The 25576-nt window shown below is 43.0% G+C and overlaps 1 pseudogene; it reads right to left on the reverse strand.

Moving 5' to 3' along the window:
- Positions 1–25576, reverse strand: LOC138960474 (thyrotropin-releasing hormone receptor-like; annotated as a pseudogene).

A 25576-nucleotide genomic window follows, 5' to 3' on the forward strand; every position in this document is an offset into this window, starting at 1 on the left:
CACACACACGTCCAAACCGCAGAGGAAAACGTCGTAACAAAATAATGGGTATTTTCTTTTCAGTCTCTTCAACCCATGCCTCCCGACAAAGCATCCATGTCACAGGTTTTTATTATTTTGTTGTTAACGCCTACTCTTCAGCTTCTTTTCCAACGACCACCATCTCTTCATCACCAACCCTCGCCGTCAGACGGAGATGTCGGGGGTACTTGGCTGAATTCGTCTCAAACCAATGGAAACAAATCATTTCAACACGTTCTTCTTAGCTTTCTGATCTCATCTTCTTAGCTTTCTGGTCTCATCTTCTTAGCTTTCTGGTCTCATCTTCTTAGCTTTCTGATCTCATCTTCTTAGCTTTCTGGTCTCATCTTCTTAGCTTTCGGGTCTCATCTTCTTAGCTTTCTGGTCTCATCTTCTTAGCTTTCTGGTCTCATCTTCTTAGCTTTCTGGTCTCATCTTCTTAGCTTTCTGGTCTCATCTTCTTAGCTTTCTGGTCTCATCTTCTTAGCTTTCTGGTCTCATCTTCTTAGCTTTCTGGTCTCATCTTCTTAGCTTTCTGGTCTCATCTTCTTAGCTTTCTGATCTCATCTTCTGAAGACTAATCCCTGGCGTCGGAACAGAAGTTCTTCGAGACTTCCATCTCAACGTCTTTCGTGACCTCCAGATTAGACACTCGCTAGGTAATTGTAGACCGCGTGCTCATAGGTAACGCTCGGGGCAGAAGGTTGGTTGCTCGGTTGTTGAAGTTTCTTTTCTCGAGAACCTAGGGGGTCACACGAGAGCGATTGAGCATCGGTCTTATTCTCTGGTATATGTTCTCGACCAACTATCTATTAACTATCCACAACTTAAGCGTATCACAGTAAAAGGTAGAAGATTTGTGTACAGTGGGAAATTCAAATCTTGTTCAAAGTCTCAGTCTCTTTCAAAAAGTTAAAAATCTTGTCCGGGTGAGCGTCCTGGAGGTTCTTATGACGACGCAAAGGAACCAAGGAGGCTGTGAAAAAAGACCGTAGCGTCACACACAGGTTCTTCAACATGTCTGTCTCAGCCTTTTCCCCAATCTTCAGAACAAGCCCTAGCTTCAAACTGAGTTGAAGTTGGCGAGATATACCATGGTCCTGGCTTTCTTCTTCTCGGGGTAGCGCTTGGGTTAGAAGGTTGAACGGGTTGAACTCGTTTCAAATCGAGTATCGGGAGGGTAAGGGTAAGCTTCCGGAGAGTTGCTTCAACACTTTCTTCTCAGACTCCTCCCCTACCCCGCTCAGACCAACCTCTAGCTTACTGACTGTGAAGACCTGCTAGACCTTGCAGTCCAACAGGCAGTGGAAGCAGACACTGCCGTCGGGACGGCGGTTCTTCCACACTTTCTTCTCAGTCTCTTCCCCTACCACGTTTGGGTCAACTCTTGGCATGCTGACAGTGAAGACTCGCCGGAACTTGCAGCTAAGCAGACAGCAGAATCCAACACAGGCGTCGGGACAGCGGCCCTTCAACACTTTCTTCTCAGCCTCCTCGCCAACCTCCAGAACCAGCCCTGGCGTCAAACCGAGTTGTAGCTGACCGTGGAGCGCATGGTCATGGCTTTCTGCTTCTTGAGGTAGCGCTTAGGGCAGAAGGTCCTCATGAAGACACGCCGGAACTTACGGCCCAGCAGACAGTAGAAGAAGAAGTCGGTGGCAGCGTTGATGACCAGGGTGGTCTCTCCGGCGTTGAAGATGTAGATGGAGGCGACGTCGTTGGAGGTCTCGCTGGCGATGGCAGAGATCATGTAGACGGTGGGGAGGATGCAGCAGATGAAGTAGCAGAAGGTGATGCCGAACACGATGTACGTCAGACCTGGGGTGGAGAGAAAGGAAGAGAAAAGGTGAGAGGAGTTAATTGATATACTCAAAATAGGAACAAGAAACTGCAGGTGAGAAGAACAAGAACAAGATAACAATGAAAATGTACATTTTCATCGTTATTTTGTTAATACATGTATACTCAAGATAAAAACAACCAAAAGTTGAAACACAAGTAGTTGAAGCAGAAGTAGAAAATAAACAAAAAGCGAAGACGAGAAGAGGAAAGCTTATAATTGTAGAGAGAAGTCAAGGAAACATGCACTAGCTAACCTCCCTCTCTCGCCAGTCTCTGTTGCAAACAGAGAGCTCTCTCTCTCTCTCTCTCTCTCTCTCTCGCTCTTTCTCTCTCTCCCCGTCTCTCTCTCTCTCTCTCTCTCTTTCTCAGTCTCTCGCTCTCTCTGTTTCTGTCCTGTCTGTCTCTGTCTATTTCTTTCTCTCTCTCTCTTTCTCTCTCTCTCTTTCTTACTCTCTCTCTTTCTCGCCTCTCTCTCTCTCTCTGTCCTGTCTCTCTCTCTCTCTCTCTCTCTCTCTCTCTCTCTTTCTCTCTCTCTCCGGATAGTTTGCCAGAACATCTTTAGATCATTAATAGCCTGTTTCAACTTTGATAATATCTTTTCATCAAAATCGGCTTTCTTTTTTTCCAAAAGTTCTTGATAAAGTTTTCGTTCCTGGACATATTGTTCACGGCATGCTTGATATTCCTGTTTCTTGTATCATTTGTCAGACTTGTCCGTACCGAAGCGAACGGTATATTAGTGTCTAAGAAAATGTAGGACTCGTCCAACAGCGAAAACGTGCAGACAAAACAGTGACTTTTGTCTGGTCAATTGGTACAGAGATAATTTGCTTGTTTTGTTGGGATTAAATATATAAATAATAGCATAGATTTCCATTAGGAGTAATTCATCATCTCTCTCTCTGTCTCTCTCTCTCTATCTCTCTCTCTCTCTCGTATCCACTCGGATCAGTTCCTTTGACACACTGAGCACCGTATGGTTTCTCTCTCTCTCAGCATCGTATGGATGTTCTCTCTCTCTCTCTCTCTCTCTCTGTCTCTCTCTCTGTCTCTCTCTCTCTTTCTCTCTCTCTCTCTCTCTCTTTCCGCTGTATATTAACTCTGCAGTCAGATGTGTGAAATACTGGTTTACACTGCTGAAGCAACCTGATTCAAGATATTCCAAGATTGCATATAAAGCTTTATGTAATTTGGCATCGAAGGGCCACACAAATTGGGTCTCACATGTGCAGAGTCTTTTATGTTGTAATGGTTTTGCTGCTGTGTGGATGTACGGAATGGTTGGGAATGAGAAGTGTTTCTTACAAGAGTTTAAAAGACGTTTACAAGATTGTTTTTGTCAAGAATGGTTCTCCTTTTTAGAATGCAGTGAACGTTTCGACATTTATAATTGTTACAAAACATGCTTGGAAAAAGAGAAATACATTGAATTAATCGAAGATATTAAGTACAGAGTTGCTCTTACTCGTTTCTGCGCAGGAGTATCCGAAATCAACGCTCACAAGTTTCGGTACGCACCAAACCAAACGACAAGAAACTGTCCTCTCTGTACAGCTGATAAAGAAGATGAACACCATGTTGTATTTGTATGTCCTTTTTATCAAGACCTTCGAGCAAAGTATTTACAAATCTCGAACTCTAAGACGCTGCAACAACAACTTGTGTATTTCTGTGGCAGTAATGAGGAAAATGTGATGAACAGCTTCAGCAGATTTGTGTTCTTCATGTTACAGAAGAGACGAACCCTTATAAATCAGGTTCAGTGACATGTCATCAGGGTTTTAATGTATTTGTTGAATTTTATGCGTGACTATAATTTATAACTGTGCAGATACTATTGCTGTTATTTTAACCACTATTGTAAGGGGCTGTGGCTTAGACAATTAAAGATTTGTTCTTGTTCTTGTTCTCTCTGTCTCTGTCTCTGTCTCTGTCTCTGTCTCTCTCTCTCTCTCTCTCTCTCTCTGTCTGTGTGTCTGTCTCTCTGTCTCTCTCTCTCTCTCTCTCTCTCTCTCTCTCTCTCTCTCTCTCTCTCTCTCTCTCTCTCTCTCTCTCTTGCCCACATACACCTCTTTCTATCACCAGTCAGACCTGAAAGTGACACAAAGGCAGCCAACGTTCAGCAATTCCTTGCATCAGATGATGAATTACTCCTAATGGAAATCTATGCTATCATTTATATATGTAATCCCAACAAAACAAGCAAATTATCTCTGTACCAATTGACCAGATGAAAGTCACTGTTTTGTTTGCACGTTTTCGCTGTTGGACGAGTCCTACATTTTCTTAGACACAAAAACCGTTCGCTTCGGTACGGAAAACGTCGTCAGGATATATTAATATCCCAAAGGCATTCATTATGTTTTGGCCTCTTACGGACAGGAGTGGGGTTATATGATAATAAAAGGTACGGACAAGTCTGACAAATGAGTATTTTCAGTCACCAGAAGATCTGAGTTCATTGCTCTTGTTATAACATGTCGTTTAAAAACAAGTTTTTAAACTTGTCACAGATTTTGGCAAAGGTTCGGAAAAAGTACGCAGATAAGAACCACTAGCAGACCTTCAGCAGCGTAAGCTTTTTTTTTCTGAATCTATACCTAACCTAATTCTGCGTGGAAAGTAACACAACATTTTTTAAAGAATAAGTATAAGTTATCTTAAGTGTCAAGCTTCACCAATGTATTCTTCAGTCCAAGGTTTTAAGCTAAACTGAACGGTCTTCGGCAGAAGACTTCCTTTCTGTCGAATTGCGGCTATAGTTGTGTGTCCCAGGTCGACTATAAAAAAGGTTCTGTTCTACTACAATTCTGCACAGACTGTGTGCCATGTTGATTCGTTTCTCTTTAGACGAGCGCAATGGCCTGGAGGTCAAGACGTCGGCCTTCCATGAGTAAGATTTGGGGTTCGAATCCAAGCCGGGCCTGGTGGGTTAAGGGTGGAGATTTTTCCGATCTCCCTTGTAATTCATGTGCAGACCTGCTAGTGCCTTATCCTTTTGCGGGTGTACATGCAGACGCAAAACTAAGTTCGCACGGTAACGATCCTGTCATCCATGTCGCTGGGTTATAGAAACACGAAAAGACCTGGCACGAATCCCTCGAAAACGGAGTATGGCTGCCTAAATGGCAGAGGGAAAACTGCCACCCACGTACAACCCCGCTAGTGCAAAATTCATTCAATTCAATTCAATTCAATTCAATTCAATTCAATTCAATTCAATTCAATTAAGTTCAATTCAATTCAATTCAATTCAATTCAATAAAACTGTATTGTCTGAATGTAACAAACAGAATTTTTTCTTTTGTCTCGTGTGTAACATCACATAAAAAACCACTCTCAGAACACATAGGCACATAAAAGTACACGAGTGTACGTGGGAGTTGCAGCCCATCAACGCAGAAAACGAAGAAAGAAGAAATTTCTCTTCATTCTTGCAGTACAGTCGACGCAGGCTATCGTCTTCAAACAAACTCGAAAAAGTTAAAGTGGAGCAACGTTCAATGCCCTTTGACTTGATTAAGGGCATGAATGATCCAGTTAAAGTAGATCCTCTATTAAGCATCACAGCGTCGTTTTTTTTGCAGTCGCAGCACAACATTTTACTCTACTTTGGCTAATTAAACCTATTGACATTTTCCTTTGAAAGCTTTTTATCGCGGTCTTAAAGTCATCTGTCGCTATTTCAAGTCTCCTGTCACTGTTTCAGTCTTATGTAACTACATGTATGTTAAGACTTTCATTGTCATTATTTGAAATTGCTGATGTCCCTTGCAGGCATGACAGAGTCTTTTTGTAGCTAAGCAGAAACAAGGCATATTGTTAGTTCCTCAAAAAAACGTGGACGATCTATGACACTTCATTCTAAAATCGGGTACGGAGAACTCGACGAAGAAGCTTTATAACTCCCTTCAAATGCGTACACCTGATCAGAGCCAGATGACGTCCTTTGCATGCACAAAGCCGAAAGCTCAAAACTGATAGAACTTCAATGCCGCTTTGTAATTAGCGTTTTTGGCGAAGATCACTAGAACGTCGACGAGGTTGAACCAGAAGTATAAACACCGAGGTAGATTAGTGAGACAGTGAAAGTAGGAAAAACAAGTCGCGTAAGGCGAAAATACAATATTTAGTCAAGTAGCTGTCGAACTCACAGAATGAAACTGAACGCAATGCAACGCAGCAAGACCGTATACTCGTAGCATCGTCAGTCCACCGCTCATGGCAAAGGCAGTGAAATTGACAAGAAGAGCGGGGTAGTAGTTGCGCTAAGAAGGATAGCACGCTTTTCTGTACCTCTCTTTGTTTTAACTTTCTGAGCGTGTTTTTAATCCAAACATATCATATCTATATGTTTTTGGAATCAGGAACCGACAAGAAATAAGATGAAAGTGTTTTTAAATTAGATTTGGACAATTTAATTTTGATAATAATTTTTATATATTTAATTTTCAGAGCTTGTTTTTAATCCGAATATAACATATTTATATGTTTTTGGAATCAGCAAATGATGGAGAATAAGATAAACGTAAATTTGGATCGTTTTATAAATTTTTATTTTTTTTTACAATTTTCAGATTTTTAATGACCAAAGTCATTAATTAATTTTTAAGCCACCAAGCTGAAATGCAATACCGAAGTCCGGGCTTCGTCGAAAATTACTTGACCAAAATTTCAACCAATTTGGTTGAAAAATGAGGGCGTGACAGTGCTGCCTCAACTTTCACGAAAAGCCGGATATGACGTCATCAAAGACATTTATCAAAAAAATGAAAAAAAACGTTCGGGGATTTCATACCCAGGAACTCTCATGTCAAATTTCATAAAGATCGGTCCAGTAGTTTAGTCTGAATCGCTCTACACACACACACAGACACACACACACACACACACACACACGCACACACACACGCACGCACATACACCACGACCCTCGTTTCGATTCCCCCTCGATGTTAAAATATTTAGTCAAAACTTGACTAAATATAAAAACGAAGAGTTTTTCTAGATGTTGAGAAAAAAAAATTGGCGTGCTGAAGGCTCGCTCGTATACATACGTAAGTACAACCCATAGCGTGTGTAATACATACGTTCTGATAGAAACTGCGTCAGCCTGGTCTTGTATTAGTTTTGGCCGAATACGTCAGAAGAATGTTTTGACAGAGGACCTCATTACATTTCATTATATTACATGTTCTTACAGAGGACCTTGACATACATTTCATTATATTACATGTTCTTACAGAGGACCTTGACATACATTTAAAGCGGCGCAAAGTCAGCAAACCGGGAAGACCAAGAAAGAAAACTTTAATGGAGTCTATGCTTTTACAGGGGTCGAACCCTGGCTACTGTATCAGTTGGCTAAACCGGAAAGTCTTCACCGAAAGTAAATGGAAGTAAATGGAAGAGGCCTTACCAGTGATTTTGTTATTTAGTTTTCTTCGAGCGCAGAAGAAAAAGCATTACGACTGCCATAAAAAGTCGATGTGTAGCTGATTATTAGCTGACTTTGGCGCATCCATTTTTGGCTGCGAGGAGGGTTTACGCGTGCATATAGGGAAGGGAGGGGGGGGGGGGGGGGATAGGGTCGGGGGGGGGGGGGGGGCTCAGAACGCATCAAAGGAGAAAACTCTAGACCTCTTATCGGGATTCTGACACCAGCCAGAATGTTTTTGTTTTTTTGTTTTTTTGGACACCAGCCAGAATTAGACAAAGGTGGACGAGTACATGCGAAGAACACGTATTACTGGCCCCACCAAACAACACGTATTACTGGCCCCACCAAACAACACGTATTACTGGCCCCACCAAACAACAACAGGAAGTCGCATAGAAATAGAAAGAAGAAAGAAAACGGAGCCCACAAGTGCGAGTGGATGATATTAAGAATCTGTCCGTAACAAACGTTTAAAGTCAAAGTGGAGGCAATTTGTAATGAAGTGATATTAAGGGCAGGTGGGCCAGTGCAAAATTGACCAAATCGTTCAAAACACTGTTTTGGGTATTTTAGCAGATTATGTTTCCATAACATACCTATCATCCATGTGTGTCAGTGTTTTTGTCAAAAGTGTCCTATTTATCTGTCAATAAAGACAAAATGTGAACATGTGTGGCATTGATTGTCTTCTGTAGTCGATATTCCCCCGCCAAAAAATGTCTCCTTTCAAAGGCTAGTTACGGCTTTGTCCTCAGCAAAACAGTGCATTCACGACATACGAAACTGCGCAGCAGCTCTTGACCTATAACATGACATCAGTGTTTTGATGAATGTTCCATTCACTCAGCCACTTGTCCGTTGCAAAGGCAGCAATCGTAATCGAACGGAAATGTCCTTATTTGGAAGGTACTCGACATCCATTGGTTCGTTTCATAAACCGAAATCGGGAACCAGTTTACTTTGTGAGTGCGCATGCTCAGCTTACGAATTTTGCATACGGAAACTACCGAAGAGACTCTCGGCCATGACGGGAACACCCGAAGTTTACTCGGTTTTACAACATCCTGGTTACACATCAAACGATCGATGACAACCGAAAGCGAATTTTTCCTTGAGAAACAACCTTTGATACGATAACAATGGCTCGAAATAAGAAAGAGGACAATGTCTTTATTAGTTCGGTTAGCAACAACAAGTAGTTCCGCTGGTACTAGGCCAAAGTTTGGATTCTGTCGGTGTTTCCGATACAGAGGAAAGCTTTGATCTCCACGCAGATCCACAGGTCGCCATTTCCGAACACGCCATGCAGCACACTTTTTACGTCACACTTTTTACGTCTCGGCACTGGCTTGCTTTGCGCTGAATTTGAGTCAGTTTCTGTGCAGTATCTCCTCGACAAGCAAGTTGAGCATTTGCTACGCAAAAAAAACAAAAACAGGAGAAAGTATCCAACATCAGTCAGATTATCGGTAATGTTTGCTGGGCCTGCCATTTCCCGAACGAAACTGGATCAGCAACTGTTTGTATCAATCTGCACTTTCGTAAATTCCGTCACTGTCTTGACGAACTGTGTCATTTTCTTCACCGCGATACACAGTTCATTGCGAAGAGCTTCCTCAGTAAATCGTTCAGATTCCACGTACGATTTGTTGTCAAAAAACAACTCAAACGAAAGTTTCAAACTCATCATCCTCCATCTTGCTTGTCGAAGCACCAAAGTACTGTATCGATGTAAAAACAAAAGCAGAAAACTTCGAGGAAACCAACAAATCGACAAGATAACGGAAGGAAATAAGTCTCGTTCTGGCTCAAGTAAGTTACCGTTAAAAATACTGTTATTCTCGCATGCAAATACAAACGAGAATCGGGTCATTGATACACGTTTAGCGCTGGGGCAGTATCCCCATGCTGGTTGACAGAGGGAAAGAAGGGATGGACGCATAAATTCTCTGCTGGCGTGCTAAAGGCTAAGTAGTTTGCAATTCAAATAAACTAAGCTGTTCATTCATAACACAGTTTTGTCCTTGTGTGTCTGTTTCAATAGTGTTTCTGTGGTGTTCAATCTTCAATGTCGTTTTTCTCAGTTCAGCCATTTTGCCTACGGTTACGTCTTGGGTTACGCGATTTCTCTGGCTGTAATTTAGCTAGAGCAATATTTTCTTTTGTAGTTTGTGCAGAATATAACATTCTGGGGGATTACGAAGGGATTTTGCTGAAATTTTATTATAGTCTTATCCAGATTATTTCAAAAAATAATTTCGCAAGCGTTACCCTAAAGTTTGACAGTTGTAACAAAGAAGTGTTCCTAACTCCAAATATAAATATAATAAACAAAATCTGCTTCGTAATCCCCTAGAGCATACCCAGAAGGATAAAATAAAACAATAATTAGAAGTGTGACAATCACATCTGATGAAAATCCGTGTATCTCCTGTACTCCACTTTTGTCTGTATTTTGACTGTTTTTGTCGCGTAAAACAAAAACCAGCAACCGAAAATACAAAAAGTGACTATTCTTTGTCATCATTTGTTCATTTCTTTCATAAAATAACATTCAGACACAATAAAACATTCAAAATTGAAAAAAAGGTAGTGCACTGGCCCACCTCCCCTTAATGTATGTTAAAATAGAGGCAATTCATATTCAAGTGGTAGCAATAAAAATGAAAATGGAGCCAATTTATATTGAAGTGGTAGCACTTTATGTTAAAATGGAGGCAATTCACATTTTTCTTCAAGCCTGTAAAAAGACTATGATTTATGGTTTCTGCGTATCTTGAAACTATAAAACGCCCAGAGAAAGTTCCGGCTTACAAGGTCTTCCGTCAATTCCTAAAATTGCACAAAACACATGCTGATTGAACCTTGAATGGAAGGATATCTGGAAGATTGTTTTCAAGATACACACTCCAAAAACTGTTCTCTAACCGCCGACAAACCATATAGACAAAAAAGGAAAAGTTCGGGTGGGGCAGGGGAAATTCAGGCCTTCAGAAATCTTTGAGCTTTGTCTTGTATTGTATAATATATCATATATCGTATGATCGTATTGGATTATGTTGCATCGTATCTAATTGCGTTTTATCATGTCACATCGTATTTTATTCTAACGCATTGTAAAATATTGTATGGTGTCGTATTGTGTTATATTGTATCTAGGATTTGCGACGGGCAAATTCTCTGTTCTCACGCCGCTCCACCAAACTGATACATACGAATTTCGAAAATAACTCTGTCGGGTTTGTATAGGTTGTGAACGAGTGAATACCCTTGCTTTTTACTCGGACAAACATTAGAGGGGCCAATCACTAGCGAAGGGTGCGTCGGAAACAAGTGGACAAGAGCACGTGTGACGTTATTTGTCAGAGGAAAAGCAAGGGCATTCACTCTTTCACAACCCATACAAACCTGACAGAGTTATTTCAACAACAAAACGTCTATTCCCCATCTGCTTTGGTCGTGGACGAAGAAGCAGCACAGACTCCGTTAATCCTGTGTGTTCTATCGTATTGTAACGAACTGCACAGTATCTTGTGTGCAATGACACGGAATGTTTGGTAAAAAGAATTCGCGGAGTCTTCGCGAAGTTGACTTCATGTTCAAGAATACATTGTCTGAATGAATAAGACGACATCCATGTCCCACCCACGTGTCACCACAGTGGCACATAAAATACCTTCTCGATAAGTACACGCACACAACTAGGTAGCGCGACTCTTGTTGCTGCTAGCTTTCCACTGGGAGGAAGCGACCCGATTTCCCAGCATTGGGATAATAAAGTATATTCAATCTACTCATAATGTCTGCCCATGCCCATCCCTTCTCTCACCATCCTCCTTATCCGTGGGCGAGGGATCCGTGCTGACATCGATAATACCGTGTACTGTATTGTATTGTTTTGAATTCCATTAAGAAATAATCTACTTATGCAAGCCCATGCCCACCCCTCGGTGACAACCCTTCACTCACCATCCTCCTTGTCCGTGGGCGAGGGAGCCGTGATGACGCCGTTACTCCCGTGTTTTGTATCGTATTGCATTGCATTGCATTTTATTGCATTGCATTGTATAATACTGTGTCTACTAATGCAACGGGCTAATACTTTCTGCCCATGACCACACCTCCACTCACCATCCTCCTTATCCGTGGGCGACGGAGCTGTGCTGACGCCGTTACTCCCGTGTATTGTATCGTACTGAATAATATTGCATCGTATTGTATAATACTGTATCTATCTAATGCAATGGGGCTAATACTCTCTGCTCATGCCCCACCCTCAGTGACAACCCTCCAACTCACCATCTTCCTTGTCCGTGGGCGAGGGCGCCGTGCTGACTCCGTTAATCCGGTGCTCGTTCTTGACGCTGATCCTCCGAGTCTCCTCCTTGCGGCGCCGCAGAGCAATCACCAGCTGCAGGTTGAGCACAGGGATGAGCGTGTAGGGGATGAGGTAGAGGAAGATCACCGTCAGGTAGAACTGGTACACTACCTTGTAGAAATAGTGCAGCTCTACCGACACGCCCCCTTCATCTTCTTCCTCTTCTTCTGAGTCTACATCTCCTTCTCCCTCCTGTTGTGCTAAAAGCGTCAAGTTTTGTGCTACTTTTGTCAATGCTGCTTCGCTAGAGGAGGAGGAAGAAGAAGAGGAAGAGGAGTCTCTATGAGGCACATGATTTGTAGAAGAGGCAGCGTCCCTATCCTTGTGACCCGTGCAGTTCACGTGACCGGAAGCGCTGACAACACTTCCGGCACCATCTTGGGCCACTAGACCCAAATACACACTCTCAGGAGCGCGCTCGCTCCAGCTCGGCGTGCTGGATAAGTTCAACTCCAACACGGAACCCACGCTCGCATACAACGGCGAGCTCGTCGACGATGACAACGGTGCTGACGATGATTCGCCTGCTCTGTAGGACGGCGGGGCCCGCGATAGGATGTGGTCGAAACAGCGAGGGAGGTTGAAGATGACGGAGAAGAGAAGAACGCCGACGATCGCTCGCCGGGTCTTGCCGTAGGTCCACATGGAACGGGCTTTGAGCGGGAGAAGGATGACCAGGTAGCGTTCAACCGTGACGGTCAAGGTCGTGTAGGTGGAGGCCATCTGCGCCATGTTGCGTAGCGGGAAGCACAGCGCGTAGATGGTGCGTAGCGTGGAGTACCTGCAAACACAAACGAACGATGTTAGTTATCAGGGCAGGGTGGCATGATGAAAAGAGTGCTTCCGATGGGGTAACTTGTGAGAAGGTGGCTTTGTGGGTTGGCTGTGCGTCACAAGCGGACGAGGTTTGTTATCAGGGCAGGGTGGCATGATGAAAAGAGTGCTTTCGATGGGGTAACTTGTGAGAAGGTGGCTTTGTGGGTTGGCTGTGCGTCACAAGCGGACGAGGTTAGTTATCAGGGCAGGGTGGCATGATGAAAAGAGTGCTTTCGATGGGGTAACTTGTGAGAAGGTGGCTTTGTGGGTTGGCTGTGCGTCACAAGCGGACGAGGTTTGTTATCAGGGCAGGGTGGCATGATGAAAAGAGTGGTTTCGATGGGGTAACTTGTGAGAAGGTGGCTTTGTGGGTTGGCTGTGCGTCACAAGCGGACGAGGTTTGTTATCAGGGCAGGGTGGCATGATGAAAAGAGTGGTTTCGATGGGGTAACTTGTGAGAATGTGGCTTTGTGGGTTGGCTGTGCGTCACAAGCGGACGAGGTTTGTTATCAGGGCAGGGTGGCATGATGAAAAGAGTGCTTTCGATGGGGTAACTTGTGAGAAGGTGGCTTTGTAGGTTGGCTGTGCGTCACGAACGGACGAGGTTTGTTATCAGGGCAGGGTGGCATAATAAAAAGAGTGGTTTCGATGAGGTAACTTGTGAGAAGGTGGCTTTGTGGGTTGGCTGTGCGTCACAAGCGGACGGGGTTAGTTATCAGGGCAGGGTGGCATGATGAAAAGAGTGGTTTCGATGAGGTAACTTGTGAGAAGGTGGCTTTGTGGGTTGGCTGTGCGTCACAAGCGGACGGGGTTAGTTATCAGGGCAGGGTGGCATGATGAAAAAAGTGATTTCGATGAGGTAACTTGTGAGAAGGTGGCTTTGTGGGTTGGCTGTGCGTCACAAGCGGACGAGGTTAGTTATCAGGGCAGGGTGGCATGATGAAAAGAGTGGTTTCGATGGGGTAACTTGTGAGAAGGTGGCTTTGTGGGTTGGCTGTGCGTCACAAGCGGACGGGGTTAGTTATCAGGGCAGGGTGGCATAATAAAAAGAGTGGTTTCGATGGGGTAACTTGTGAGAAGGTGGCTTTGTGGGTTGGCTGTGCGTCACAAGCGGACGGGGTTAGTTATCAGGGCAGGGTGGCATAATAAAAAGAGTGGTTTCGATGGGGTAACTTGTGAGAAGGTGGATTTGTGGGTTGGCTGTGTGTCACAAGCGGACGAGGTTAGTTATCAGGGCAGGGTGGCATGATGAAAAGAGTGCTTTCCATGTAGGAAATTGTGAGGGGGGTGGCTTTGTGGGCTAGCTGTGCGTTTCAAACGGACCAGGTTAGGTATCAGGGCAGTGTGGCATAATGGCAGAGTGCTTTCGATGGGGTAAATTGTGAGGGGGGTGTCTTTATGGGCTAGCTGTGCGCCACAAGCGGACGAGGTTTGTTATCAGGGCAGGGTGGCATGATGAAAAGAGTGCTTTCGATGTAGGAAATTGTGAGGGGGGTGGCTTTGTGGACTAGCTGTGCGTCACAAACGGACGGGGTTAGTTATCAGGGCAGGGTGGCATAATGGCAGAGTGCTTTCGATGGGGTAAATTGTGAGGGGGGTGGCTTTGTGGACTAGCTGTGCGTTACATTCGGACGAGGTTAGTTATCAGGGCAGGGTGGCATGATGAAAAGAGTGGTTTCGATGAGGTAAATTGTGAGGGGGGTGGCTTTGTGGACTAGCTGTGCGTTACAAACGGACGAGGTTAGTTATCAGGGCAGGGTGGCATGATGAAAAGAGTGGTTTCGATGGGGTAAATTGTGAGGGGGGTGGCTTTGTGGACTAGCTGTGCGTTACAAACGGACGAGGTTAGTTATCAGGGCAGGGTGGCATGATGAAAAGAGTGGTTTCGATGGGGTAAATTGAGGGGGGTGGCTTTGTGGACTAGCTGTGCGTTACAAACGGACGAGGTTAGTTATCAGGGCAGGGTGGCATGATGAAAAGAGTGGTTTCGATGGGGTAAATTGTGAGGGGGTTGGCTTTGTGGACTAGCTGTGCGTCACAAACGGACGAGGTTAGTTATCAGCGCAGGGTGGCATGATGAAAAGAGTGGTTTCGATGAGGTAAATTGTGAGGGGGTGGCTTTGTGGACTAGCTGTGCGTCACAAACGGACGAGGTTAGTTATCAGGGCAGGGTGCCATGATGAAAAGAGTGGTTTCGATGGGGTAAATTGTGAGGGGGGTGGCTTTGTGGACTAGCTGTGCGTTACAAACAGACGAGGTTAGTTATCAGGGCAGGGTGGCATGATGAAAAGAGTGCTTTCGATGTAGGAAATTGTGAGGGGGGTGGCTTTGTGGACTAGCTGTGCGTTACAAACGGACGAGGTTAGTTATCAGGGCAGGGTGGCATGATGAAAAGAGTTGTTTCGATGAGGTAAATTGTGCGGGGGGTGGCTTTGTGGACTAGCTGTGCGTTACAAACGGACGAGGTTAGTTATCAGGGCAGGGTGGCATGATGAAAAGAGTGGTTTCGATGGGGTAACTTGTACGGGGGGTGGTTTTGTTGTTTGACTGTGCGAGGCTCGGAGTACCTGTTACAACTCCTGAACCAGGTGGATTGCCAGGTGGGTACGAGGAGAGAGCGTTAGCTTGGCTGGGGCGCGTGTAAGTGTGGAGGTGGGGGTCAGGCTTTCTACATAGGCTGTGTGCCTGGGCCGATGTGCACGAGAAAGTTACTAACCGGGTGGGAGCCAGCCGCGGTGTTGGATTGGTTGAAATTGAGATTTGTTGTGATTTCAACGAATCAGACCCCGTGGTTTGTTCTCTCCCGTTTGGGTGGCACCCACTTCTGAATCATGCACCTGGAGTCGTCAGAGAACAAGGTTATTTGCCGGGTGTGGTTAATGGGAGAGCATAGGACTGGGCGGTGGTGTTTGTTGCGATGATTGTGCGTGTAACGGCTACCCCAAAACAACTGAACGAACACAATCGTTATCACATCAGATGTGGTAAAAGTGAAACTAACAAGTCGCGTAAGGCGAAATTACTACATTTAGTCAAGCTGTGGAACTCACAGAATGAAACTGAACGCACTGCATTTATTCACAATGACTGTAGTCCGCCGCTAGTGCAAAAGGCAGTGAAAGTGACGAGCCTTTTTAGCGCGGTAGCGGTTGCGCTGTGCTGCATAGCACGCTTTACTGTACCTATCTTCATTTTAACTTTCCGAGCGTGTTTTTAATCCAAACATATCGTATCTATATGTTTTTGGAATCAGGAACCGACAAGGAATAAGATGAAATTGTCTGGAGATACCATACTTAGGATCCGTGAGGACTGGGTGGCCGAGTGGTAACGCACTTGAGCTCGGAAGCGAGAGGTTGCGAGTTCGACTCTGGGTCAGGGCGTTAGCAATTTTCTCCCCCCTTTCCTAACCTAGGTGGTGGGTTCAAGTGCTAGTCTTTCGGATGAGACGAAAAACCGAGGTCCCTTCGTGTACACTACATTGGGGTGTGCACGTTAAAGATCCCACGATTGACAAAAGGGTCTTTCCTGGCAAAATTGTATAGGCATAGATAAAAATGTCCACCAAAATACCCGTGTTACTTGGAATAATAGGCCGCGAAAAGTAGGATATGCGCCAAAATGGCTGCGATCTGCTGGCCGATGTGAATGCGTGATGTATTGTGTAAAAAAAATCCATCTCACACGGCATAAATAAATCCCTGCGCCTTGAATATGTGCGCGATATAAATTGCATAAAAATGAGAAAAAAAATTAAAAAATCCCTGCGCTTGGAACTGTACCCACGGAATACGCGCGATATAAGCCTCATATTGATTGATTGATTGATTGATCTCTCATGTCAAGTTTCATGAAGATCGGTCCAGTAGTTTTCTCTGAATCGCCCTACACACACACACACTCACACACACACACACATACACCACACTCTCGTCTCGATTCCCCCCTCTACGTTAAAACATTTAGTCAAAACTTGACTAAATGTAACAAGTCGCGTAAGGCGAAATTACTACATTTAGTCAAGCTGTCGAACTCACGGAATGAAACTGAACGCACTGTATTTTTTCACCAAGACAGTACAGCTTCGTCAATCCCCGCGTGAAGGAAATCGCTCACCTCCCACGTGCAAAACGTAGTGATATTGACACGCCAGATTAGCGCGGTAGCGTATTGTGCTAAGCAGGAAAGCGCGCTTTTCTGTATTCTTGTTAATTTTCTGAGCTTGTTTTGAATACAACCTATCATATCTATATGTTTTTGGAATCAAGAAATGATAAATAATAAGATGAAATCATTTTTGGATCAATTTCTTAAATTTTAATCGTAAGACTAATTAATCTATTTTCGTTAATTGTGATCACATTTTAAGAGTAAACATGACATATGTATATATTTTTAGATTCAGAATGTGATGAAGAATACGATGCAATCAATTTTAAATCTGTTTGCGAAAAATCTATTTTAATGACAACTTTAATGAGCAAACTCATTAATTAAATTTTAAGCCTCCAAGCCGAAATGCAATACCAAAGTCCGGGCTTTGTCGAAGATTACTTTACCCAAATGTCAACCAATTTGGTTGAAAAATGAGAGCGTGACAGTGCCGCCTCAACTTCCACGAAAAGCCGGATCAATCAATCAATCAATCAATGAGTCTTATATCGCGCATATTCCGTGGGTACAGTTCTAGGCGCTCTGCAGTGATGCCGTGTGAGATGAAATTTTATACGGCCAGTAGATTGCAGCCATTTCGGCGCATATTTACCTTTCACGGCCTATTATTCCAAGTCACACGGGTATAGGTAGACAATTATTAACTGTGCCTAAGCAATTTTGCCAGGAAAGACCCTTTTGTCAATCGTGGGATCTTTAACGTGCACACCCAATGTAGTGTACACGGGGGTAGGTTCGGACACCGAAGAGAGTCTGCACACGAAGTTGACTCTGTGAACAAAATTTCCGCCGAACCTGGGATCGAACTCACGCTGACAGCGGCCAACTGAATACAAATCCAGCGCGCTACCAACTGAGCTATATCCCCGCCCCGGATATGACGTCATCAAAGACATTTATCAAAAAAATGAAAAAAAGTCTGCAGGTACCATACTCAGAATCTCTCATGTCAAATTTCATGAAGATCGGTCCAGTAGTTTTTTCTGAATCGCTCTACACACACACACACACACACAGACACACACACATACACCACGACCCTCGTCTCGATTCCCCCCTCTACGTTAAAACATTTAGTCAAAACTTGACTAAATGTAACAACAAACAAACAGGTAAACTGTATAGCAAGCAGTCCAAGGTCTAGTGTTCAGCTTTATAGGGCGTGGGTGGGGGAGGGGGTACTGTGGACCAGGAGGAATACAAATTACCCGTGTCATAAGAAGACAAACAGTAACAACAGCAAAGTCGATGTCTATCTGACGTCATTTATAACGCTGGAGGTATTTCGGAGGTCAATGATCCAACCGAAGTGTGGCAGATGCAAGGTACTTGGAAGCACATTTGTTAGGGAGAGAATATAATATCATTATCATTAAGTGTTGTGTTTTTTGTGTGTGTGTGTGTGTGTGTGTGTGTGTGTTTTTTTGGGGGGGGGGCTGAGTGGATGGGGTGGCATATTATTATCACTCCCAGGGCTTGTTATTGCAACAAGAGTGAAAGATATGAAATTGAGAAAAAAAAAGAAAACAAGTCGCGTAAGGCGAAATTACTACATTTAGTCAAGCTGTGGAACTCACAGAATGAAACTGAACGTAGTCCGCCGCTAGTGCAAAAGGCAGTGAAAGTGACGAGCCTGTTTGGCGCGGCAGCGGTTGCGCTGTGCTTCATAGCACGCTTTACTGTACCTCTCTTCGTTTTAACTTTCTGAGCGTGTTTTTAATCCAAACATATCATATCTATATGTTTTTGGAATCAGGAACCGACAAGGAATAAGATGAAGGTGTTTTTAAATTGATTTGGACAATTTAATTTTGATAATAATTTTTATATTTTTATTTTTCAGAGCTTGTTTTTAATCAAAATATAACATATTTATATATTTTTGGAATCAGAAAATGATAAAAAATAAGATGTACGTAAATTTGGATCGTTTTATAAAAAAAATATTTTTTTTACAATTTTCAGATTTTTAATGACCAAACTCACTCATTAGTTTTTAAGCCACCAAGCTGAAATGCAATACCAAACCCCGGCCTTCGTCGAAGATTACTTGACCAAAATTTCAACCAATTTGGTTGAAAAATGAGAGCGTGACAGTGCCGCCTCAACTTTCACGAAAAGCCAGATATGACGTCATCAAAGACATTTATCAAAAAAATGAAAAAAACGTATGGGGATTTCATACCCAGGAACTCTCACGTCAAATTTCATAAAGATCGGTCCAGTAGTTTAGTCTGAATCGCTCTACACACACACACACACACACAGACAGACAGACAGACAGACACACGCACACACACACACACATACACCACGACCCTCGTCTCGATTCCCCCTCGATGTTAAAATATTTAGTCAAAACTTGACTAAATATAAAAAGGGCAGGTGAATACAGGGAACACTTTGCTGTGAGGCTGAATGGTGATACATCTCAATGTTCTCCATGTTTTACGGATCCTGTCATCTTGCACATACGTATATAACATGCGTCGATCAGCACATATTACCTGAAGCAGGAATTGATACATAAGGGCATTTTTTGACTTGGCAGTAATCATTATTTAAGTGCGTAATGGTATAAGCAGGTGACATCTTTCATTGTTTCAACATCTAACACTCGCCCAGGGACAACAATTTATTGTGGACACATAACAGCCATTGTACAAAGGGAAAAGAAGAAAAATGATGTCAGGTGACAGCAAGCAGACAGAGAATAACATTAGCTCGTACTCACGCACACGCAAAAAGGAACGCGTGCACGCGCACATACACCCGCACTAACTCACACAGCCTTTAACACTGACACACACACACACACACACACACACAAGCGCGCGCTCACGCGCGCACACACACACACACGCACACACGCACACACTCTCTCGCGCGAGCAACCTTTACCCACAACCATCTATTCATGTGAGATAGGAACCATGTGTGGTTTATACAAATAATTTCTTTCATTTCTATCACTTATTTCCTTTCTTTCATTGCATCTTCAGCCAAAAAGCATTCACGCCCACGTGGATATCGTACCTTACACACATCCCGCACCCCTCCCGCCACAACACCTGTTATTATTTAAAAAATAAATCCCACCATCTTTCTAACCGAACCACACCTTCCCATTTTTTCCCCTGACCCCAATTTTGTGTTTGTTTTAAACACCTCTCTTCACGCCCCCCCCCTTTCCATTTTTGACCCCCTCCCCCAGGAAAAAAAATCAAACATACCCACCCCCCCCCCCCCCGACCTCTCCACTTCCCTCTTAACGTCTGTATTATTGACACAGTCATATTGGAAAACAAAATAGGAAGACATATGACGCAAAGGACACTCCTAGTTAGTGTCTGTTTACTTCAATACCTTCGCCAGGTGCGTTTTTCATGAAAACTATAATTAATTGGATCTTGTCTTCTCAGAGAATGTTTCCCATTCATAAAACACGAGCTTGTGTGCGCGCTCGCACGTAGGTGGGAACACACAGTCACGCACGTTCGCACACACAAACATTCACGTACGCACGCACGCACACACACACACAGACACACACATATATATATATACACAAGCACGCACGCACGCGCGCACACACACACACACACACACACACACACACACACACACACACACACACACACAAACACACATTTGTCCGTGCGTGCTGACATTCGCTTGTACACGTACCACCAACGCCCCTACCCTATCATTCTTGCAACACCTTCAAACAAAATTTGAAATACAATTGATAAAAGATGATTACAAAAGAACAGGAGATCAACAAAAAGATTAATTCCGAAAACTGTTTTTAAGACCTCATGTATACCAACACAACACAAAGTAAGAAATAAAGACATAAAGAACGAAATAAATAAAGAAAGAAATAAAGAAATAAAGAACGAAAGAAATAAAGAAATAAAGAACGAAAGAAATAAAGAAATAAAGAACGAAATCTATACATATAATAAAAGAGAGTGTCTGTCTGTCTGTCTGTCTGTCTGTGGTCGCCATACCTCTGAGATGGCAAGAGGCAGGAACAAGATAGTGTGCACATACACTCCCTAGGTGCCGCAGATGTGCACCTGGGTTTTAGTTTCTTGATTCACTGTTTCCTTTCTCAGATTATGGACCTCCCATTTATTGAATACAGCCTATATGGTGCAAGACCAGTTCAGTGCCTACTGTTCACCTGTAGCAAGCACATCATGCCAGTGATATTAGAGACTCGCTGTTGCTCCTATGAGGGGAAGAAATGAAGAATGAAAAATTAACTGGACAGTTCCGGAAATTTCTAGAAGGTAAGGGAGATAACTCTTTTTTGTCTGTGGTCGCCATACCTCTGAGATGGCAAGAGGCAGGAACAAGATAGTGTGCACGTACACTCCCTAGGTGCCGCTGATGTGCACCTGGGTTTTAGTTTCTTGATTCATTGTTTCCTTTCTCAGATTATGGACCTCCCATTTATTGAATACAGCCTATATGGTGCAAGACCAGTTCAGTGCCTACTGTTCACCTGTAGCAAGCACATCATGCCAGTGATATTAGAGACTTGCTATTGCTCCTATGAGGGGAAGAAATGAAGAATGAAAAATTAACTGGACAGTTCCGGAAATTTCTAGAAGGTAAGGGAGATAACTCTTTTTTGTCTGTAGCAAGCACATCATGCCAGTGATATTAGAGACTTGCTATTGCTCCTATGAGGGGAAGAAATGAAGAATGAAAAATTAACTGGACAGTTCCGGAAATTTCTAGAAGGTAAGGGAGATAACTCTTTTTTGTCTGTAGCAAGCACATCATGCCAGTGATATTAGAGACTTGCTATTGCTCCTATGAGGGGAAGAAATGAAGAATGAAAAATTAACTGGACAGTTCCGGAAATTTCTAGAAGGTAAGGGAGATAACTCTTTTTTGTCTGTAGCAAGCACATCATGCCAGTGATATTAGAGACTTGCTATTGCTCCTATGAGGGGAAAAAATGAAGAATGAAAAATTAACTGGACAGTTCCGGAAATGTCTAGAAGGTAAGCTAACTCTTTTTTGTATCCAAACAAAGGAGGTAAAGCTAATGATAATGGGATAGCGAGCGTCTTAAATTGCTACAGGGCTCCGCTTACTCCCGGGCGAAGCCGGGCTTAACTGCTAGTAAAGAAAGAAAGAAATAAAGAACGAAATAAATAAAGAAAGAAATAAAGAGTGACCATGCACACATTCGGTTAACGATTATGAACATGCACAGAGTAAAGCTTACTGAGGAAGGAAGAAAGGAAGGTACGAGGGATGAATAAAGGAAGGAAGGAAGGAAGGAAGGAAGGGAGGCGGGATGGATAAAGGAAGGATTGAAGGAAGGGAGAAAGGAATGAATGAATGAATGAAGGAAGGAAGGAAAGAAGGAATTGGAAGGAAGGAAGGAAGGAAGGAAGGATGAATAAAGGAAGGAAGGAAGGAAGGACGGATGAATAAAGGAAGGAAGGAAGGAAGGGAGGAAGGAAGGAAGGAAGGAAGGAAGGGAGGAAGGAAGGAAGGAAGGAAGGAGGAAGGAAGGAAGGAAGGAGGAAGGAAGGAGGAAGGCGTTATGAATATCCGTTTGCGCAGCAACAATGAAAGGAGTTGATACTGTCCTATTGATACCGTTTCAGAGAGAGACCAAGCATAATCATAACAATGACAGGTACCCTATATATACTGACACTGCATGTACTGAAGCTGCTATCTGAAACCATCGTCACATCAATGTCATGTTAAGGTCAATGACAGGTCAGCCATGCAGCTAAAAAGGTAAACTCCTCACGCCAAGTTACGAGAATTCGAAACGTGACTCATAAAATTAGTCCTTTAATGAAAAAAGGAGGGGGAGAAAAAAAGAGAGAAAAAACAAGTTAAGAGAGAATGGAAGAGAATTCGGTTCAGAGTGGTAACAGAAACCGAACAACAAAGGCAGCGTGCCCCTTTTATTGTCAACGGAACGTGCGCGGAAAAACACGTGATTGGACCAAACTAATCTTCCCCTCCCTTTCTCTTTCAATTTCTTCTGCGCAGTTAGGATAAACAAAATGTTTTTGTCGTGCTCGAAATTGCGAATTTTTGAAAACGAAAGTTCAAACGTTACAACTGTCGTAATTCCGTTAACAAATTATACTAATTTAATTCGGTTTTTTTCGTTGGAATTCGTTTTTCTGTTCGTTTTTTCTCCCCGTGACATCTTTATTCTATTCTCATTATGCGTGATTGTTCAGTGGATCTTGTGTTTATTTGTTAAAGGTCGATATTCATCCACGGACACTGAATGAAGTAAATGTCAAAAGAGCCGTGATCAAATCCAGTCTCATTAATCTATCCATATTTTTAAAAGTTTGTCCAAGCGATAATCTGTAATAAAATTATGTTCTAAATTTATTTCAAATGTCTGCTGTTATTAATATAAGTTTTCATTTGTTAAAAAAAGCTTTGTATTTACCATGATTCTACAATAGCGATATTCATTTTTTAAATCACGTTTCAATTTCAATTCTAAAATTACGATAAAAGTACTCTCTTTTTACATTTAGTCAAGTTTTTTGAATATTGAATTTTTCCAGTTCGAGTTAAAGTTCGAGTTCTTTACAATATATCTCCTCATTTAATTTTGTTTGTTTGTTGCATACTTAATTAACACGAGGTGCATGTTCTTATGGAGGGCTGTATTTTGTGTGTATTTTCGCGCGTGTGTGTGTTTGTGTGTGTGTGTGTGTGTGTGTGTGTGTGTGTGTGTGTGTGTGTGTGTGTGTGTGTGTGTGTGTGTGTGTGTGTGTGTGTGTGTATGTGTGTGTCCGTGTTGCTATTATACATCGCCGTGAGCTCTGGCGAGAAGGGGCGATGAATAAGTGTTCATTATTATTGTTATTATTATATTTGATTGTAGCGGGGTGCGGAGTGGAGGTTGAGAGGAGTGAATGATTTTGCTGGAAATAAAGTCACACGAAGACGGGAATTAACAATCTTTGTAATATAACTGTGAAAAGAGGTAATAACTAGTTAACTTGAATTCTCTTTTCTTTGAGGGTACAAGAAAATTTGGGCGAAAGTGAATTTGGCCGTATTGCAACAGATTATATGAAATACCAGTGTTTATTTACATAGACGTTGTTCAAACAGTACACCACAACGATGACATTATTTTAAATTGTCGTTCAAATAATTATGTCAGTAGTTAGTAACTGTGAGTGACCGGAAACGTATACAAGGCACTATCATTAAAGACGTCAAAACCGCGCCTGCAAACATTTCAGCGATCCTTGATACACAAGTTATTTTTTTGCGAATGAAACTAGAACACATTTCAAGATCAAAATCACTGCGTGAAATGAATTTTTGAATTAATAATCTAGTTTTGCAGAACTAGATACAAGTAACAAAATCCAACATGTCAGAAGAGCGATTGTCAAACTCTCCTCCAGAATTACTACGTCCTACCAGAAAGCGGCCCCACTTGCTTCCATCAATTTCTTAACTTAGACAACCGTGAAACAGCTCCTTTAAATATTGAACGCCAGTCTTTAGTGACACAAACAAGATTTTTAGGAATTGACGCCCTTCTGTGGTGTTACCAGCAGAATGTTAAAAAAAAAAAAAGGAAAGCTTTCTCGGAATTATTCATCATCATCATTACCAACCACGAGGCACGATATCATGAAATTGAGGAAAAGCCTGAAACCATATCACCCGGGTATTTTTGTGCGTGGGGAAAATGACACGAAATCGTGCAATCCGGGGATTTCAAGAACGCACCCTGGAGCGTTGAAAATGAAGGAAATTCGCTAATTGGCCAACTTGTTGAAAAATCTGATGCCTGAATATCAGGATCATGATGATGATGATGATCATCATCCATCATCATCATCATCATCATCATCATCATCATCATCATCATCATCATCATCATCATCATCATCATCATCATCATTAAAATACAAAATAAAACTTGGGTAGCGTGACACTGCTTTCTCGAGGGGTAGCAGCCCACTTTTTCATGGAAAATTTCCCCAAGGAAATGAAATACCACCCCTCCCCACACTCCCCTCCCCCCCACTCCAATCCCCCTCACAAACTCCATTCAGTAACTTCTCCAATACTATGAGTATGTACTTTATATTGCTAATGACTGTATCATCACCATCATCATCATCTGTAACGTGTGTGTATCGGTGTTTATATTTCTTCTTCGGTGTTTCTGTTTTAGTTGAAATTGATAGTATTGGTTTGTGTGTATGAAAGTGTGTGTGTGTGTGTGTGTGTGTGCAGTGTGTGTGTGTGCGTGTGTGTGTGTGTGTGTGTGTGTGTGTGTGTGTGCTTGCGTGTGTGTGTGTGTTCGTCCCAAGGACAGATTGTAAGAAAAGGCCCAGCCTTATATCTTCATCCTTGTAAAATAAAATTCAGCTCAGTTCAGTTCAGTTCAGTTCAAACTACAACCAAAGACAAGAACAACGCTCAATCAAAGAGAAAGTTAAACAAGTCGCGTGAAGTCGTGTAGTTTTCTGTAAATCGCTCTACACATACACACAGACACACACACACACACACATACACCACGACCCTCGTCTCGATTCCCTGTCTATGCTAAAACATTTGGTCAAAACCTGACCAAAGTAGAAAACGGCCAAGAAAGTCTCGGCTTAGACCCTCACCTGGAGGTGGTGAAGGAGATGTTGATGCTGATGCTGGTGGCGCCCACAGGGATGACCAGTAGCAGGTAGACGGCGTCGTAGATCACCAGCGACAGCAACAACATCGACGTCGGCGACCACAGCTTTCTGTTGGTCAAGACGACGGCGGCGATGATGTTAGCGCCGAAGCCGAACACGGCGAGACCGACACGGACGATGGCCATAGTGATGATAATTTTCTCCCGGACATCGGCGTCAGGGTTGAAG

This window comes from Littorina saxatilis, linkage group LG1, assembly GCF_037325665.1.
Source record: "Littorina saxatilis isolate snail1 linkage group LG1, US_GU_Lsax_2.0, whole genome shotgun sequence".
Taxonomy (NCBI): domain Eukaryota; kingdom Metazoa; phylum Mollusca; class Gastropoda; order Littorinimorpha; family Littorinidae; genus Littorina; species Littorina saxatilis.